Here is a 21,883-nt window from a genome sequence, read left to right as displayed (position 1 = left end):
AACGGAAGTTTTTACTACCACAGGATACACTTAAAGTAATTATAACGAAAAAATCTTAAGAATTTTAAATTCGGTCTTAATGTATATTTAAAATTTTTAAAAAATCAGAACTTTAATAAATAAAATAAAATACGAGTAATACGCACGAGCATGTTTAGTGAATCACTCTGTAATTATACGTAATAACATGTATACCTACAGAAGAGATTTTCGAATACAATATGATATATAATACAAAAAGTATATATAGATCGTCTTTACGCAGCTATTGTTCTATTTTGACTTTATATAGTTTAGTATAACTACATATATTATTATTATTCGCAGTACCGAGAAATGCGAGCAAATTTCTTTCACATAAAACGCAATATTCGTGGACCGTTGTGATTGGAATTTGTAGCACAGTTTAGACACAGTATATTCATTGGTTTAAATTTCTATATCATATACTATATAGGACCTAAAATCAGAAGATTAAAATTTTCTCCGCTCAAAACCAATACGTCTTCGTCATTTTTCAGAGCATTGTTATCACATAGAGAAAAAATATTCTATACACAGAGAAGATACAATTTTTTATAATAAACACTTAAATTATCTCGAAAACTATAACATTTTTTTTTACATAGCTTAAAGTAATTTTAAAACAGAATGTTCGATAAAAAAAAAAAGAACTATACCATATAGATATTATATTTTTACTTTTGTAATGAAAACGTGACACATTTTTAATTCAATATGTCAAAGAGAAGGTATATATGGGTATACAGGTACATATAAAAATTAAATTTCGAACTATTACAGTTATTAGTTAATTAGTTATAATTTTATACATGTACCTATAAACGGAGTAGGGGATCATCAATACTAACTTTTTGATGGGTACATTGTGTCATTCCTACATTCCGCTCACTAAAATTTAAATAGTTATAAGATACATAATTAACTAGACAGTCGTTTATAATTTTATTCGTATGTATTGTGGTAAACTAAAAAATGATAACTATAAAAAAAATAGTGCAAAACATAATTTAATGCAGAGGTTGTCTGTATGAAATATATCAAGTCTGTACTCTGTATGGCGTTTTCGGCGCGGGCAGCTAAAAAGTAATTTTCGAGTTTCTGCTGTTAAAAATACCTTCATAGGTTCGATATTATCGCTGCTGTAATACCAGCTTTGGATCACTATATTATATATAGGACACAATGGCATCACATGGGCATCAAACACTAATAGGGGGTCTGGGTCCTCATTTTTTTTTTAAATGAAATAATCATGTATGACTAAAAAAAATTATTTTAAGACACTTAATCCGCTTACAGTGCCACATCCTATACCCACCACCATCAATTATTTGTAGTTAAAAAAGGCGTGCATTGCAAAATTTCATAATCGATGGTTGTATACTGAATAGAGCTTACATCGCTTTAGGGTAAGATGTGAAGAGTTTTCTCCCCGTCATACCTCCACTTTATTAGCATAAAGTTTACATATAAATATACGAGTATGTTATAGTTGTCTACAAAATTCTTACTTTATACTATATTATAACAATAAACAACGATGACATCATTTCTCGATAGGCTCGTTAAACTAAGTTTAACTTACTAATTAGTAATTACCAAATCAATTTACCATGTTTATAGGGCACGAAACGAAATTATGACAAGAAACAAATACGTTCAAGAGTTTATGCGAGGAGGGAGTTATTGTTGGAGACGTTGACCTCTTTGCAGCCCCCTTCACTAGATCAGCCACCGCGTGTACATCACGCACGTACCACCTGCAGTATCTATGTGCAATATGTGTAAAACCTATAAGGCTACATAATATAAAAAATGTAGCTTTGAACAATATCATCGCCTTATATTTTTATGGACAATATAGTCTAATATTATATTATTACTATACGTTAAACAGAAACCATTGCACGGCATGTGCATAAATATTAAACTGCATCCATCAAGCGCGCCCGTAGGGGGGGGGTGGTTGGGTGTTTACCCCCCACCTCTCACCCCCCGAAATATCAGGAACAAAAAATAAATTACCTGACCTACAAATGAATAGTATGATATTTAAGAACATTTTTCATCCCCCCCTCCCCCCAAAATGTTTTCTTGTGTTTGCGCCTGCCATCCATACACATTGTAGAAGACGGTTAACGTTTCAAATGCAACAGAAGTATTGTGACTTGAAGTATACGAAGTGCGCGCATAAAAATAATATTATTGCCCGTGTGTATTACATAATAATACGTACTTCCGCCGCATAAACATACCGTAAAAAGGTAAAAGACGTCTTATTTTGGCGACGAGAAATCTTTTCCCTTCTCGGGAGAGGTTATCTGACGATCTCGCGGCGTACCTATGTAATTCTGTTATATAATATAACAGTAAAACGGTTATATAATATATATTATAGTTATTATAAGTACCTATGTCACATTTACTAAATTTCAACTTATTTTCCCCGTCGAACTGTTACAAAGTCAATAATTATTCTAACGACAGTTGTAATTTAAATATATTGTATATTATTGATTTGAATTGTCAAATATATGAATAATTATTATTATATTATACAGTACCTATATAATATGGTTATAATTATAAATAGGGCCCGGATTTTTATGCAAATACATATTTTTCTACATTTGACTTATAATAATTCCGATTAAATATCTTGACGTTTCGTAATATGTAAATTCTGCTGTTAACTTTTTTTTTGCATATTTGCACTAAAATTCATAATAATTGCATATTTCTGGATAATTACATAAAATGTGCATATTTAATAAATACTTCATAAATATTTTAAATTTTACACGAAATTTAATAATAAAATACTTATAAATATTTTAAATATTTTAAAATATACCAAAATGATGCAAAATCTTTTCAATATGCACAACGATTATTTAATGATCTCGATAAAAAATGAACTTTCAACAATTCTATCAAATTTCCAATGCATAACAGACACCATCAAATGTCTAGAAAAATCAGGTGTTAATCTTGGAAAAAATCTAGAATTGGTTCAAAATGTTGAAAAAAAATTGAGTGAAGCAGGACGAGGTATTGAATTTACCAAAGTTAATCTATCGGAAGTATTATAAAAATATCCCGGATTATCAAAATAAAAAAAATTTCTGGAATTATAAGCGGAGAAATAAGAAACGATGAAGACCTTGCAGAGTTGTCACCCGAAGATATTTCTTGTTTAAAATACGCACCCGTTGTGTCAGCAGACGTGGAAAGAAGTTTTTCAAAACACAAGGTGATGCTACATGTCAATCGTAGAAGTTTTCAATTTGATAATTTAAAAGCACATTTTGTTACATTATGCTAGTACTCATTAAATTATAATTAATACACATTTTTATGCTATATACATATTCTAAATACTGATATTTAAATTGTATTTTTTTTCACTTAATACTTATTTTTTATTATTTTTTTTATGTTTGGTTTTTTAACACACAATACATTTTTTTTGCATATTTTTGAATTTTTGAGTGTATAAATATGTGCATATTTAACAATAATTTTTGCATAAAAATCCGGGCCCTAGTTATAATATCACGTGATGCTTGTAATACATAAATATCGTCTGCGGCATTACAACGTCTCGTGTGCCGGTCTGGCAATAATCGATTTTCTTTTTGGAATTCTATACGTAATGCTGCGTATATTATTTAGTCATCTCAATATTATTACACTCGGTGCCAATTCTATTGGCTTGGATTATTATAAAGGCATTTTTTTCAGAAATAAAAATATTAATACTCTGGTAAATTGTCGAGGAATGAAACGTAAATTAAATTTTGTAGATATGCCTACTTAGTTTGGAGTTGTGCTTTTTGCGGCATAATATAATATGTGAAATTAAAATATGCATTTTAAAATTTAAGTGCATAAACATCCTAGACTTTAGAAAACTCAACATATTATTATTTAGATAAATATTCAAACTTTTTTGAACTTCTAAGAGAATAAACATATTTATACCTAGATACGCTTGATACATGGTTTATCATTCAATCGCAATCGTCGATTACTGAGAATGTTGACTTTGAAATAAATTATACCAAACAACATTATTACTACGGGTTAAGTAAACCCTACATCAAAGGTAGAGTATAATTTACGTTAGCTGAATATTTTAGAGATAAGACGTATTTAATTTTCAAAATAATAATGTTTTATATAGATAATTATTATTAGGTATTATTAAACTGAGTTATCACGCAGGTGAGTGACACACATTCAAAAAAGTTGTTATTCCTAAATTTAATTTTGGAAATTCAGACAACCATATTTTTACAAGCAGAGTTCGGACGTAAGAATTATGTCGTGTGGTATACCTATGTTTAAGGGAGAAACTGCTAGCTAGTATACTTGTAACACTCCAATAATTTTGTCCGTCATTTGTCCGCATCGATAACGTATATATTTTATTGCTTTATTGCTACAATAAAATACAGTTTTGGCATTTGCTTGCAGGCACAATAAATGAAAAAATAAATCGACCACCGACGTTATACCTACATAATATATCTACATTATAATAAACAAACGACACGATGTGTTTTTGTCTGTGGGGAAATCGGAGTGGCATGTGAAAAACGGATTAGAAACGAGAAACAGGTAAAGAGCCCTCTCCCCGTTCGGCGTTGTACGACAAAAAAAAAAAAAATACAATAATAAACAAATAAAAGTTACATGAAACGCGGCTGCGGCGACGACAATAGAGATATCGCGTGTCGAATTTGCAATCGAAAACATTAGACGACTACAACAGACGTACGTATACATTGTACATAAACATAATATGTATATTATATATATACGTAAACTCGCATAAAAAGCTTTATGGGTAGAATGTAAAAAATAAAAATAAATAAATAAACATAAACACGACACGCGCTGATGTGTGTGTCAAATGTGAGTTAAAATGAAATTTTTCCGTTTAATGCCAAACTGTCTGTCGTGAATAGCAGTACGAACGACAACGCTCTATAATGTAGAACGTATAATATCACAAAGTGTTTTTATACGAAATTAATTCATTCTAAGGCTCTTATTTATATTACATTCAAGCTATTAGGTACTATATACGTTATTTTAACCGGTGAATATGACGGTATTTTCATAAACTCACCGTAAAGGCGTAATCCGTTTATTTATTAATTGTTATTTAATGTCACTTATCTCCACGGATTTTATCATACAAATATACGTTAATAGGACTTCAATTCAAAGTGCATTAGTTTGCGAGTGTTCTAAGACAATGTTTTATTCCTGAAAGTACGAGTACCTACATAATTCGTTTAATGTAACTGCAGAAAATTCATAAGTAAAACTTATATTTTGAAATTTTTTCTGGTATCCATTTTTGTAGTATTTTTTTTCTTCTTTTAGTATTTTCAAGTAATTCGTTAATTCTTGGTAAACATATTAATAAATTACACGATTTTTTAGTATAAATTTATATCATCAAATATTGTTTTCATTCCCTTTGATAACAACATTGTGAAAACCTGTTTATTACTAGTATACTACTAATAATATTTTATTTATTGTCCGTTGAGTAGTTTTAGGGCATTTACCTATGTGAATTGACCTATTGTCAAATTTAAAGTCAAAAACATTATCCGTATTGTAGTAGACACTTTTATATAGTACTACATATATTATATTATATCTGCACGCTTATGATATAATATTCAATGTGGGTACATATGATATTCATGTATTATACAAGCGATACATTGGTAACTGAAAGCAATCACATAGGCCTGTTAAAACGCAATAATTCCGAAACGCAGTCACGTCAACCCTTCTCCGACCTGGCGTGTAGCCGGGTCTGTTCCGGTTGTCGTGTACCTATAGGCCATAATAAATATTATATAGAAGAGTGATTTACTAAGCATGCTCATTCTCATTTTTTTTTTATATATATATTTAAACATTAATTAATTCAAATACTGATTTTTGAAATTTTTAAATATATGCTTACTTAAATCATATTTTAAAATTGAAGATTTACTTACACTATACCTACAGAGTGTCCCGTCTTTATGAAACGTGGGGGTAAACATGCTTGGTGAATCGTCCTGTATACACGGATATACCGCCGAAATGAATAGTTTAGGTTTATTTCGTACACCGCGGGGCGTTTAGACAGTTTGGATCACCACCCTTTCCGTTGGGCTGTGATTGCGCAGTAGTGCAGTACAACAACATGCGTGATGTACGCGGGACGAAATTCTGTTTTATCCTCGCGCGTGTTGCGATGAGCGATGATCGAAATCATTTCATTAACGTCCGACCGCGGTTTAATTCGTCATAACTAACTACTGCTTATAAAATTAAATTACAATATTATTATGATTTATGATACACGTACAAAACTGTTTCCTATGCGTATGATGGGACTGAAATATTATTTATGTCCGTTCACTATAATATGTGTGTAAAACCGGACCAAGTGATATTAAATTATATAATTTTGTGTTTATTTATAATTGTTATTATCAACTGTGAGCACTGACTAATAACTTAACTAGTTAAAAAGTTATTTATTTTTTCAATTCAATGATAAATAATCTAACTACAGCTAATAAGAATCCATTTTCATTTTAACAATAACTTAAGATTTTTCTTTTAATTTTTAAAATAATATGTTAAATCAAAATCACGTTATAATAAATATTATTATACTTAAAATATTTAATAAAAAAATTATACTTTAGTTTAATCACTCTGTATTCAACTATTTTAATTTTAATTAAAATAAATATATTCTTTAATTTAATAATTTAGTTTACACAATCACACAAGCATACTGTATGTGCCACAACGCTCATGTGATCGTTAAAATTAAAAAAAAATGATTACCTGTTTTTTAACTTAATTAAGTTTTTTTTATCCATATTAAGTTTAAACTTTTAGAGTTAAAGGTATTGATTGTCAACTATGAACTTATAGCTTTATGTTCTTAACGTAAACGTAACTAAACTAACTCAAGTTAGTTCAATATTTTTTTATTAACTTGCCAATTTGGTTATTATATGTATTACATTATATATGAGGTAACTTCTAGTCTTAACCTAATTCAAAATAAAAGCAATTTAAATACAATACCCCATTTATAGATTTTATCTTAAAGATGGTTCCTAATGAAGCGAAAGTTCACTCAACTAACGTGATTTTAAATTGCTCATTTCATTTTAGTTTACACTAGACAATCGCTCGATACTAATGACCTGCGAACATTATTTCCCGCCAATTTTAAAATCAAATATCTAATCTATCTTTTATTTTACATTTAGTCGTGCAGATATTGTGGTTGTGCAGTTGTTCTTTGCATATTTTTACAAACATTATTTTATCAGTTTATAGTCATTACATTTTTTTTTAAATGGAAACATTTAACACTATTGAGAGCGTTAATATAATTTATGCGATATATAAAAGACGTCAACTTGAAAAGAAAAATGATAAATAGAAAAAGAATGCACCCATTAAATATAAAAAAAATTGAAGAAGGTCAATTACAAGTTGTATTTTTGACACTTCGGCAATATCGTGAAGAATTTCTCAAAAAATAACCTATAATATGTTATTTATTATCGTCGTACTATAGTGTAATATGTTATCGTATTAATACTATACATTATCCCCAGTGGTGTTTCTGAAGGGTACATGCGAGATACTCAGATATATAGTATACCCATATAAATATTTTTAAATTTTCACCTACTACGCTATTAAATATTTCATAAGTATATCTTACACATAATTTTATAATAAATTTACTATAATTTATTTTAAAAGAAAATTGGAACACGTAGGTAAATAAAAATATTTTTAACATTTAAAATTGCGATAACAGCTATACGCATGCATATAGATATAGAACATGACTATGAGCTGATTTCGAATTAGACCTATTTTATATAAGGGGGCTTACTCAAAAATGGATAGAGTTTTACTTAAAATCACATCTGGTTAAATATTTTCTATTTGTTAGTATTTCTTCCTTACTCGTATTTCTTCGAAAATTATACTGAGAATAATTATTACCTTTACATATATTTTAATATCGTAAACTGTCTTGGTACGTACTACACTAGTTGACGTATTAATATAAAATATTGAAAAAATCGAACACAATAAACCTAGTTGCATCAGACTTTCCACACTAGCTATTCACAATCGGTAAAAAAAAAAGCGTCTAGCGAAATCATACGAGAAATCGTATACGCGTATCACTATTAATATGAATGGTTGTTATCAATCACTCGTCGAAATGGGGGATGAGAATTAGCCGTATTCAGCGGCGGACTATGAGAAAACTTCTGTCGGGAAAACTTTGCTCTGACCGACTCTCAAATTAAATTCGTCTCCCTGATATATTTAGTGATTTTTTAAAGTATTAATGCGTGCTTATTTTGAAATGTTATCGAACGAGTTGCTCTCGGATGATAAGCACGATAAAATAATATTAAATTTAAAAAAATGTACATAGTTTTTCTTTTTTTAATCTTATAAATCACTTTTATTTTTAACGATGTCAATAATAACACATATCCGGCATCGATATTATTCAATAATGCGCATATATCTTTCACCGCTGCCGTAAGAAAGAACGTTTACCAACCCTAACCTAATACGAACAGCCCGCTGCCCACCGGATGAAGTCCAGTAGATCCTTCGGCGCATAGTCAGCCACTGGACCGTATCGCGGCCGTCCCGGTGCGTCCCGCGTTGAAAATAGAACGTCCATGACCGCCGAAAGAAGATTTGTGAATGCTGAACTGCGCGCGATCGATAAATCCTACCAATCACTTCCTACTTGTACACAGTGCGGCAGATATATAGGACTATGGACGTGCCGCCGTCGTTATACACACGAATTCGAGGAATCGAAACTTTCTAGACATCACTATACATACATCCGCGGTATAAAATATTATATACATTTATACACGTGCACTATACACGAACCGCACAGGTATAAACCAGAATCTCGTTTAAGACCGGAACCCACGTATTATTATTATAATATACGTAATATAATTACACGTGAGTCGCGAGTGTTACGCGTGTTCACACACGTTTACATACATATTATACACGAATATGCGATGTAGGTGTACGACGTACTGTGTACAATATAATAGCATAACATGCAATGATATTCGTGATGATGACGGTGTTATAAAGTGCACCTAAGACGTAACACACGCCGCCGGGTTTCGACGAGATGACGGATGGTGGCGGCGGTGGCGGCGGTGGAGTGCAATTGGACAGATCAACCAGTTACGTTACGTACCGATCCCGCCTACCTATATATTGTATAACAAACAACTATAACAGGAAGGATCAATCGATTTTAACAATAATAACAGTAAACAACCACTCGTATCTAGAAAAACATTCACGATATTAAAAACTTTTTTTTAAACGCGTTTTTTGGATAAAATAATAATACATTTTTTTATCGTTACTTTGAATTCTGTTACTTTTATGACTGACGGGCAAGACTGCAAGAGCAAATGCTTTTTATTTTATACTACAGAGCAGAATATTTTCCTTAGAATTTATATAAATATAAATCGAATTTCTAATTTCTCGTCTCGTATTATTATTCAATAAGTTATAATAATATTATAATAAAATAGTTGGTTAATTTTTATTTGTAGTTTTTTTTTTTTAATTTTGATAACATTTTGGAGTGGTATAAAAACCTCCTACGTCATCGTCACTCGGTGTATTTGTGTGAGCTTGTGACACAGGCGGGAACCCGCAAAATGTTGGTCTTATATTTTTTCCGAGAATTTCGGTGTGTATAGAAATCAAATGTCGAACAAGTTAATTTGTTATAAGTGTGTTCAAAGTTTAAATTAGACATTCGACATTCGATTTTTATACATTAAAATTCTCGGAAATATATTCTGCTTCTGAGTAAAAAATAAAAATTGTATGTTGTCGTTCAAAAAAGTAAAAACTTAAGTATAAGAAATATGAATAATTTTAAGTGCTACTGTGTTACAACTTAGAATTCTATAAAAAAAAATATTTATGTTTTTTTCCAAATTGGCAATGATTTTTGACATAATAATGGAGTGTTAATGCACTGCTAGAAGAATCATTTCTTATAATTTAATATTATTATTTTATTCGTGATGCTCCTTGTCGGCGGATACAATATCAAGTAATCGCTTCCACGAACGTCGTTCATTTCGAATCGATCGCTCTAAGTATAATATTATGTATTATATATAGGTACACTATAATGTGTTCATTTCATATACGTACATATAATATTTGAATAAACCACGTACAGATATATATATATATACTTACTATTGTAATAATAAACTATTTTATCTATCACAGTACCTCATGAATAAAAATAAAATAAAATATTAAACATCGATGACATATATAGTTACCGTCTATATAATTTGTGATAGAAGATATTATAATATTGAAAAATCAAAAAAAAAAAAAAAGGTGGGCAAGTGGGTATCGCTCTGCAGCTGTATAGTAGAGATGGTGAATATGTAAAAAAAAATTGGGTGTGTTAAATTTGAATGCAATGACAGGTGTCATTGTATACGATAAACGATTCTGAACGGAGATGATTTGTCAGTCTAGGATATATTATATAATAACCTATATTTAAATTATAATAATATGTCGTTATTTTAGCGATTTCGTAAAAAAATTAATTTCATACGCTCACAAAATGTTTTCTGTATTGGTGCTGGAGTTCTTTTTTATAGTTATTTGAAGGAAAACTTATGAAAAACCTTGTATTTTGTTTTTTAACTTTAGGTATAAATCACAAAAATTATATGAATTTCAAAATTACTAGCTAATTTTTGCGATTTTGATATATTTTGTAAACATTTTAACTTATAAACAAAAATATTGTGACTAACGATTTTTGATTTTTTTTTATTACAATAAGTACAACTTATAATAAACCTTCTATTAAATTTTAAAGATTTTTTGGAATGCCAAATTTTTTTTATCGGCATTTTAAGAAAAAAAATTTAGAAAAATCGAAAATTTCAATTGTCTGCAAATAGCTTAAAAAAAGTCAAAATATTTTGAAAATTTAGTCGTAAATAGATAACGCTAATATAAACATTTGGTAAAAATGTTATATATTTACAATGATTCGTTTTTTAGTTACAGCAAAATAAAAAAAATCGATTTTGTCGAAAACTGGTTATGCGTAAAAATTCTCTTTTTCCGTTACTTTTTTAGGGTTTTTCCTGACGCATTTGAAAACTTCTGGAAATTTTTTACCTTTTATTTTTTACTCCCCAAAGTACCAACTATAGATTCATTTTCCTTTTCAAACAGGAGCTTAAGTTAAAAATCAAAGCACTATTACTACTCCAAAACGTGATGATAGACACAAAAAAAAAAAATATAAAAAAAACACACATCATTGTAAAATCAATACATTCATCACTCCGTTCAGAATCTAAAATCGAAATTTATTGACTATTATTTTTTTATTACTAATAAAACACAATAATAACATAATTATATGGCAAATAGAGTTTTAAACTCTCTACGACAACAAACTACACCACAAACTGCTGCAGGTATAGCTGAAATTCGCGAATACCGCTATTATGGTGTATTGGTATACTGTGTGTCTGTGTGTACTATTATTTTGGCGAATTTTCAAAATGTTGAAATAAACTGCTGGCAATATTATCATTATTCATTATTATTACTATTGAATGTTTTTAAAACACCCGTTACGAACACAATCCTGAAACAAATCGTTTAACCGCGTGCGAATAAAAATGACAATAGGGAATCGTTTCGCGTTATTGTAAGTAATAAGTATACAAGGTGATCATTCGAAGGGTTTACACTCATTTTTTCAAAAAAATGTTGCAAATAATATTTGATGTTTATTGATTATTTTATGTCATTGCAAATTGACTATTTTTTTTTAAGTGTATTTTTAACAATTTGCTATCGATTATTTCAGATTCCGAAGTATAATATTTTACGGATTACTTTGATACATAAAAATCAAATTTCAAACAAATAGTTAGAACTTGTTTTAGGTAAGTATTTAAAGTATTGAAGACCGACATTTTTCTGAATAGGTACTTACCCATGTGTCGATAGGGTATTATACAGCAATGCCATATAATATACCTAATAATAATTATTAAGTAAAAAAATAGATTTATTTTCAAAAAAGTTGAAAAGAATTTTTAAACCAACACTTGTACTCCGCTTAAATGGTTCACCTTGTATATAGTATAATCACTGTTATATATAAATAAATAATATTGTATATATTGCGCTGTATTGGCGGGGACTTCGAAGCAATATTTCCGTCGGTCGTTTATTCGATTACGTTCGGAAATAGTCCTTAGAAAATATAATAATATATACCTACTTATATATATATAGGCTATATACTATATATATACATGTAGTTTCATTGGAAATGGCCATTATGGGGATGGTTGTTAAGGATCGTACGAATTGAATCTAATCCAACAAATGTAATTGACGAGAGGGGGTGCGCAGGGAAAACGCGCTGCAGTAGAACAAAATGAATGATGTTTGTTCGATAAAAATATGCCATAAAAGTATTATATACGCCGCACTACAGACTACAAGTGCTAACCGTAACGCGCGAGTGTTAAAAAAAATAATTCCTAATATTTCGCTACGGCAATCTACTCGGCAATGACACTATATAAAATATCTAATAAAATAATCGCTTTGACTGCCTGCGCGTACCTATAACTATACGTATAAAAACGAAAACCAATTTTCTACACTGACATCCGTTTTGACGGAAGCATTCGAAAATACGATATTTTGATCAGTACCAATAACATTTTTTTTTTTCATCCGATTTTACTAAATTCTATACGAATATACCTATATATTATTATATATAGACACTGCCGATTTGTCCTTTCTGATTTCTCATAGTACGCGCCAGTTGATACAGTAATTGACCGAACTGGTCAATTACATTTTGGCGACCGTAAATATATCACATATATCATATATATATTACATGTTATTTTTTAGCACATAACCATTTCCAAATACTTCTGTTGCGCGCAGAGGCGCTTCCTGTCGAATCATCGTGAAAAAAATTGTAAACATTGTGTAGGCAAAATAATTTGTTATAACGGTTATAATCGAGTCGTCGTGTCGCGTATACGGGACTGAAATCGGCGTATTAAATCTATAACCATTTAATCGGTATGTGCAATATAATTAGTAAAATCGACTTCGGCGAAAACAGCACGTCGCAAATTGCCAATACGTACCTATCATTAATATATTATTATTATTACTGAGGCTGGGATTACGATGCACTTTGCATTGTTTACCAAAGCTAACTACGTTAAGTTCATTTAATAACATACGTGATACGTTACATTTCATTATGTATATCCTAATGAGATTTTGTTTAATTTTATTTTTATTCCAAGTTTATTATTTTAAGTAAGTATAGATAAGTATAATAATTTTGTAACGAGCTAACGAGGTTTGTTCCAATCGTAATTTTTCAAACTGATCCTACTACGTACAAATCGAGATTAGCGTTGGCAATGACGAATTAAATGAAAAAATTCTTTTTTCAGATTAAAAACGCATAAAAGACTCGAAATTATGCAGTTCTGCGAAGCTTTTTTTTAATTTTATATAACAATAAATTTTGGTTCAAAACTTATTTAAATTAAAAATAATATAAGTGCATTTTACGGTTGCTCATAATTTTGAATTTTTAGGGAATTATATTCTCGGCCATAAGTCTTAACTACTAGGTATATTAATATATTCGCGCGTGAGCATTTTAAGCCAGAGTTCAAAACGAACGTGACGTTTTTATGTTCCGTCAGTTTTGCAGATTAAACATACTGCGGCAGTCCTGTACTCCTGTCGACATCGAGATACTTGCGCACGTAGGTAAACGCTTTAGTTGTCTATTTCAGGAAACGGACAGGCGCTAGACGGAAGAACGTGTTAATATATTATTTTCGATATACTTGGGAAGGGAAAAAACGTTAGAAAAAACGGTTAACAAATTGAAGGAAACCCGTGGTGACGGTGAACGTCGAAGATGGGCAATAAATTCACTATACCTATAAAAATCGTCTTTACTTACGCACGTGTTTTTTCATTAATTGTTAAAATATATTTTTTTTTTTATGAATTTGTTTAATTAAAAGAAACCTATTGCGACAAAATAATAAATCAATTACGTTGTTTAAATCCGAGGTATAGAACAAAAGCAAACTTTCATTCGATCTTGTTTAATCAGCCCGTCTACATGTAAAACGAGTTTTTATATACGTAAATGTGACACATAGGCATAGTCAAAAGGACATACCTAGTTTAATTACCTTGATGATACATGTTATTATGTTTAAATCTGTTATTACTATATTTTAATATTGGAACCAAAAAACAGAAGCAACTTATCAATGTTAAATGGAAATAATGGAATAACTATAATATTGTCATATTTATTGTGTTGATTATGTAGATTACTTTATACGCTATCGACTAAACGATTTTAAAAATACAATATAGACGTCCTTTAAAAAAAAAAAAAAAAAAAAAAAAACGATTTTATAGCAAAGATTATTCATGTATTCATTGGTGAAGTATGTATACAAGAGTAGGCATATATTTTATAAAACCTTAAACCCTTTGCAGCATTATATAAAATATCGTAAAGTGACGTTTATATTATACATTGCTAATATAATACTAATCGATAGGCAAGCCCAACTTTATCGGAAATTATTTCAGTGATATTCGTGGTATAATAATTAATCTATTGTTCTGATACATGTTACTTTGATAGGTTTCCGGAAAGTCTTTAACGTTACACTTACAGCTATTGACATAGGTTTACTACCAATAGAATACAGGGATAAACGAGAATACGACAGAAATGCGTTATTTTCTATGGTCTGTTTGACCGATATTTTTATGCAAGTACTAATAGTAGGTACAAATTCTCATACACGCGATTTAATGATCTCTGATCGATTAAATAAATTATTTTTGGGATATTGTCGATGAAAGTTTTCAGATACCTATAATATTATATACTACAATGCGAAATGTACACACAATGTATTGTAATATTATAATGACAAGAAGAAACAAAAAACACTTTTAACCGAATTACGACCTAAATACGTATAGTTTTAGATTTTCGAACACTCGACTTGACGCAAACAAAACTAGATCGAAAACAATGACAAGCACTACGCTTGTCCATCACCGCGAATGATCATCAAAAATCATAATAACCTTTCTACTACTATCTATCCATCGTATACTATATAAACGTACTATTATTAGTGATATACGCTTCGGTTATTGTCAAATGCACCGCGAATTGCAATAAACCTACCTAGCAATGAATAGATTAGAAATCGCAAACAACCGCGGTCGCAGCGGTTTTCGGTCATCATCCATACCTTGCGATCCAAATCCGCCTTTCCTATAGGCGGAGATTTAAACACAACCTAGGGGAAATTATAAACAAATATATAAAGTTAAACAAGCAAACAAATGCTGACAATCATACACTCCCCAACACAAAATCATAACAATGTTTTAAACTTTTAAATATTTTTGTTTCTCGATCATATACATATTACCAATTGTGCAAAAGCCAATAATACAATATAATAAGAAACATACAAGTGACAGTTAATAATAATCAAAAATAATATTACTATAACAAAAATGTATTTTAAATTTTGAGGAAAAATCGATTTTTAAAATAATCAAATTTGATTATTTCATAAAAATCATTTCAATATACTATAATACCTATATATTTTAATAATAATACATATAATAATATTTTTCAAACGTTACTCAGGGAGGGGAGGGTAGGAATTATTTGAGAGGAGGTTTAACCCCCGTATTATTTTCTTAATATCTGCTTAATGGATTATTTTATGATATTATATTAATTATTAATACAGGGATACCTACAGCAAAATAAAATCGACATACTTCTGTTCTACCGGCTACGCGTATGCTTAAGCTGGTACGGTTTTCCTCAAGCTGAATAGTACTGATAATGATTCGAGGAAAACCGAAATCGCGAAAAAAAGAAAAAAAACTATACTTAAAATTATATCGAATATAGACGCTGCGGGTAAAAAAAAATATATAGTAATAACAGCGTAGCGCTAAATAATAATATAGTAGAAAGTATTATTATATTATAATTTATAATATTACTATAATAATTACTTAAATATATATATATATATGCGAAACGTCGATGAGATGTAACGATTACGCGTTTACGTACCTGTGGTGGTGCACTGAGGCAGTGATCGGTTTTCGGCCAAAAAGATGAAATTCAACCGTCGGCGAATTCTGTTTAATGACAATACGATATACAGCTATAGAGATCGAAGAAAACAGAAGAAAAAAAATTAAAACTTCGAGAGAGAAAACCGCGACGCGACACTCGGTGCCGGAGAAAGGGTGGTTTTGCGTTCGACGCGATCGAGCGAATATATACGATGTATCAAGAGAAAAGTATAGCGTGAAAAAAAGAAACGAAAATATTTTATTATTTTTATTATTATTCCCGCGGACGATATTACAGAGCAGTCGAAATATCGATGTTTTTACGCGTGTTCTGCCGCGGTTGCATTTAGGTACCTACTGAGTTCGCGAACTGCCGGCACTAGTGTAATGTACGCGATTTCTTCGCGCGATTCTGTGCCCGTCGTCCGTGTATCTTGCGTAGGTGCGTGTGAGTGTGTGTGTATGCGTGTGCGCGCGAGTGTGTGTGTGCGTGTGTGTGTTGCGCGGTGGCCCGTCGGGTCGGCCGGAAGTAAATCGGACACTGACGGCGACGGCGGCGACGGCAACGGCGATGACGACGACGACGACGGCGGCGGCAGTGGCGGCGGCGGCGGCGACGTCCGGAGAAGAAGGACGCGCGAGAAAGTGTATAATATTATACCTATACGGTGAAATGCGCGTGTTTCTCTGCGGGGCTATAAGTCGCTGCCATATCACCACCACCACCGTTTATTACTTATTATACATAGTAACGCACTGTAGCACTGTGATTAGGACTTTTGGCGGGGGGCTAAGTCTCCCGAATGGGTTTATAGCTCTCATCTCCCACCCCCTTGACAATTTTTAGCGATTTTTTTTTTTTTTATAAATATTAGAAACTTATTATAAGAGGTATACTTAGATTAATATTTGTTTAACAATTTGCCAGTTATACACACTCGGCGATCATGATGTTATATAAATTGACGGTGAATCATCATGTATTCCATTGGTAACCGTATGCCTAATTTATTTGATATTATGTCCATATAATTTCCACAAATAAAATGTACATTATTATTTGTCATTTTTTTGAGACAACATTATTTACATATTATAAATGTAAAATAAACAGTCGCTAAATTTTCTTATATTTAAGTATTATTATAGGTAGGAGGTATTAGGTACCCTAGGCCCCTAGGAGGTATTCATTGTATTTTTGTATTTCAAAAAATAAAAAGATAGTTAAGTGAGATCTGCTCTGCTGTACATTAGGTGTCGATTGGGTCACTATTATAAGTCTGTTTAATTGAAATTCATTGTTATATATGAATATAGTATTATGAAAATGATAATTTCAATATTTTGTAAAAAATTCAAGTATCTGTTGTTATTTATTTTTATGTTTTTTAAATACAATAAAACATAAAAATATTTTCGAGGGAATTAATTATTTTAGGGTGAATATTGTCGAATGTCGTAAATATCTATAAAAATATATAAATAATTATAAAAAAATATTGTGACTAGATTTTTGATATTATTTTATTGATAAATTAATAATTTATGAGAAGCTTTGTATTAAATTTTCAAGAATTTCTACCAAGCAAAAAATGTTTAAACCGCATTTATACAAAAAGAAAACCAAAAAAATTAAAAATTTCTTATGTATAAAATAGCTCAAAAATAGTCGAAAGATTTTGAAAATTTTATTGTAAATAGAAAACTATTGTAATATAAACAATCGAGGAAATTTCTACGGTTATTTATTTTCGAGTTACATTAAAAATTGGATTTAGGAAAAAATGTCCGTTTATCCCTAATTGGCTTAATTTTTTATTTGTTTTTCGCAAGTATAAAATTTAAGTACTCGACAGTTTATTTCTCAAAAATACAAACGAGATCCGATTTTATATCCAAAACCACCCCATTTTTGAAAATTGAAGCATTTTATCGACAACTATTATCATGTCCTCAAACACAAAAAACACATCATGATAAAATCAATACATTTACGCTCCGCTTAAATTCTAAAATGGAAAAGTTATAAAATATTGACCTTTTTGAATTATAAGTTATAAATACACATATTTTGATAATTTAAAATATATTATAATAAATATATATTATATAATATGCATATAATTTGAAAATAAGTAATTACAATAATTATTGTATTAATACAAGTATGAGCAGTCAAAAGTTTATAACTCAAAGTAACCTAAGACCAGGCAACTACATAGTTTAACTATGTATAATTTCTATCTACTTCATCTTTTTTCTTTGATAAATAATTGGCAACATTGATTTTATGAAAAATTAACACAGTAAATTTGAGCATTTCTCATTATTTTTCAATGTTACACATTACATTACACAAAAACATGCACTAAGCATGCGATAGGTGATCAGAACATAATATTTTAGAACATTTCCATCACCCGTAAAACTATCACAGTCGTATGTAAAAAAAAAACACATGAAAATAGGCCTATTAATATATTTTTGCTAAGATTCCAAAATTGATAATAAACTACTCACGTTACCCTCCGTGATCTCGAAAGTGGGGAAAAAACCAGACGTGATTATATAATACCGCTCTGTACATTGTACACTCACCGAAAGCGGCGCTGATAAAAATTGAAAGTGTTACGAGAGTGTCGACAGCGATCTTTTCGTCCAAATAGACGTTTGAACGATTCTGATCAAAGCTCGCGGAAACTAAGTAGACGCGATCGATAAATACTGTAAATCAATAACGAAGGGCTTTAACCCTGTTTATAAACTACACACGTCATTATTTTGAGTAGAAAAAGTGTTCACAGAAAACGGTGAAAAAAAAAACATCATCATCATCATCATCATCATCGTCGTCGTCGTCGTCGTCGTGTAAAACCGAGACGTCCCTCGTATCACTTCCACTCCTACACGTCGTTAAATTTGTTAGCGTTCTGATCGTGTTTTTTTAAAGTTAAACACCAGCTATTTAAGGGGTTTAATATAGGCAATTTTAACGAACATTTAAGAAAAATTAAAAAATTAAATATTATACATAGGTACTAAATTGCGTAAAAAATCGATTCATCTAATGGCTCGCTAAAATCAAATGGGCTAATCATTGGCCGCCAAATCATATTAAATAGGAACCATTATAGTTTACTATTGGTTAATTAATTATTTAATTATTGTATATTTGTATATGCAACACAGTACACAGTATGTTATCACGCTTTTGGCCTTTCATATCTGTACCATATAGTGGCATAAAAGTTAGTTGTTGTGCAATAGCGAAATTTATTATATTATAGAATAGCGGTTTCACAAAAGGAAAGAATCGAAATATGCTAAATTTATAGTCTTATAGATAAGAAATAAATTGTTTTCCATTAAAAGATTAGAACTTTGACTGTGAAATATCATTTTTACTTTTTCAACACCGAAAGAGATCTTCTACGAAAAGAGTAATTCAAGTTGAAAAATTATAAAAGCAGTGTGTTTTAAAAATTATATTTCAAAACGGTTCTTATCAAACATTTATTATAGACGTGCGATTTTTTTAATTCTATATAACACAGCATCGATCCCAAATCTGAAAAGGTCAGGTACATGTTTAAGTTAGATCAAAGTCTGACATACCACATACATAACATTACAATTTTTGATCCAACTACAACAGTTTAGTTTATTTTTAGTATTCACGCTATTGCACTACTGCAGTTGCAATTCTGTCTAATTTCTGTTTTTCAGTATCTCTATTATTTTAACTATTATTTGACTATAACAAGCGTGCATGTTACACACAGTTGAATTTTTTTTCATATTATATATAATACTGTAAACATTAAGGGTAAACATAAGAGTAATAAAAGTAGAAATAAAAATACTTTTAGTTATGCGGGTATAATGGGTATATACTATATATATATATATATATATTTATGTGGAAATCGATGGTAGCTTAAGTTAAGTAAATCGTTCTTGCGTTGTAATGAATGTAATGGCTAGTGGTCTAAAATTTAATCATTTTTAGGTACACGACCTATAGTAAACTCAAGTTAACTTGAATTTTTTTAATTAATTAATTAATTTAGAATATTGTAGATTTTTTCTTAACAAAACCAAAAACAAAAACCTTTAAAGAAAATTATTTAAAAAAAATTGTTTTATCAATTACATATTATTATACTTAAGGTTAAAGATGAAATATTTTTTTTTTGTTTATTTCAATAAAGATGACAATGGTTATAACATGTTCAAACGAGAGAAAAACTTTTGTACATCCTTACATTTAGCTAGGTATAGATATAGTGATTAATAACTTTCCAATTAAATTACACAGAAACTGTATAGTCTATAATCAATACAAACATGTATATATATATACATATATATATATATTATTTCTGGTGGATTACATAACAATGAATAACACTTAACACATCTTATTCAAAGTCAATTATCCAGATTTAATTACTAATGCATATTGAATTAATAATTTGATTAAATTTAGTGTTCATCATACATTGTCTTATCAATTATAAGTCGTTATAAATTTATAAGTTATACACAACTATAAGTGTGGATCACACTCAAGCGTGTATTCTTATTTATATTTATATTTTTAAATTAAAATGTGTGTTATTTATTGTTTTAATTTTCATCAAAACATATAAACCAGAACGTCTACGTTAACTCATTTGGGGGAGGGGGTGTTGTATGCACATAAAAATACGCACCATGACGTACCTATAGCGTATAGCTTGAGAATATTAATGAGATTTTTTTCTATTATAACCAGCATAATAAATTGAGCGCAAGAGAGTTTTAAAATAATATAATAGAGTATTGATACGGAAAATACAGTATTGTTCAAAGGACCTAACAATCGTGGTTTTTTTTGCTAAAAAATTACAATATATAATTTTACAGTAATTAATATAAATAATAAATTACCCATTAAATTAATTAAACTTATTATTTAAATGTTAATGGATAACACTTAGCTGGTACTTACAGTTCATAGTGCTTACTAATAGCTGTACGTATATACTGCGTCGAAACCGGGTGCAGATAATCGACAATCGGATACCGCTATTAAAAAAAAAAAAAAAACCGAGTCTCGACTAATATTCGAAATTTATTTCCGAAGAAAAATTAGGTAGGTACTTGGCCGTTGGAGTACGACAAACGAAAAGTACCAAAAATTACGTTCGCAACTAGTTTAAACTATACGTGTAGGTATGAGCGGACGAATCGGTTTTTTAAACTTTATAACATTTAACACCAGACATCCAGTATGCAGTGTTCATTGTTATATATATAATGTAACGTTATATAAGAACCTGCGAAGTATACTAGATCCACGGCCAACAAGTGTGCGGTATTAATAAGCCGAGAACCAAGGTTTCAAAATAACCAAATATTATTCGCTCGGTCGGTATAGAAATATTAATGCTATCGATCCAAAAAATAAGTGAAAAAATCGTAACAATTCGAAATTAGAGGATAATTCGTGCGGTACCACATGGCG

The 21,883-nt window shown here is 30.0% G+C and overlaps 1 protein-coding gene across 2 annotated transcripts in view; it reads right to left on the bottom strand.

Annotated features, from left to right (window-relative positions):
• LOC132923671 (putative fatty acyl-CoA reductase CG5065) overlaps positions 1 to 21,596 on the bottom strand; it is a 50,259-nt gene extending 28,663 nt beyond the window's left edge. The window contains exon 1 of one of the 2 annotated variants that reach the window (XM_060987595.1): positions 21,368 to 21,596. The gene's annotated coding sequence lies outside the window, so the exon portion shown is untranslated. Of the gene's footprint in view, positions 1 to 16,369; positions 16,947 to 21,367 lie in introns of those variants that run through there. The other variant, XM_060987594.1, reaches the window with a different exon arrangement.
• Between the last annotated feature and the right edge of the window lie 287 nt (positions 21,597 to 21,883).

This window comes from Rhopalosiphum padi, chromosome 3 (assembly GCF_020882245.1).
Source record: "Rhopalosiphum padi isolate XX-2018 chromosome 3, ASM2088224v1, whole genome shotgun sequence".
In the NCBI taxonomy this organism is placed as follows: domain Eukaryota; kingdom Metazoa; phylum Arthropoda; class Insecta; order Hemiptera; family Aphididae; genus Rhopalosiphum; species Rhopalosiphum padi.
This window is presented reverse-complemented; position numbering and strand designations above follow the sequence as displayed.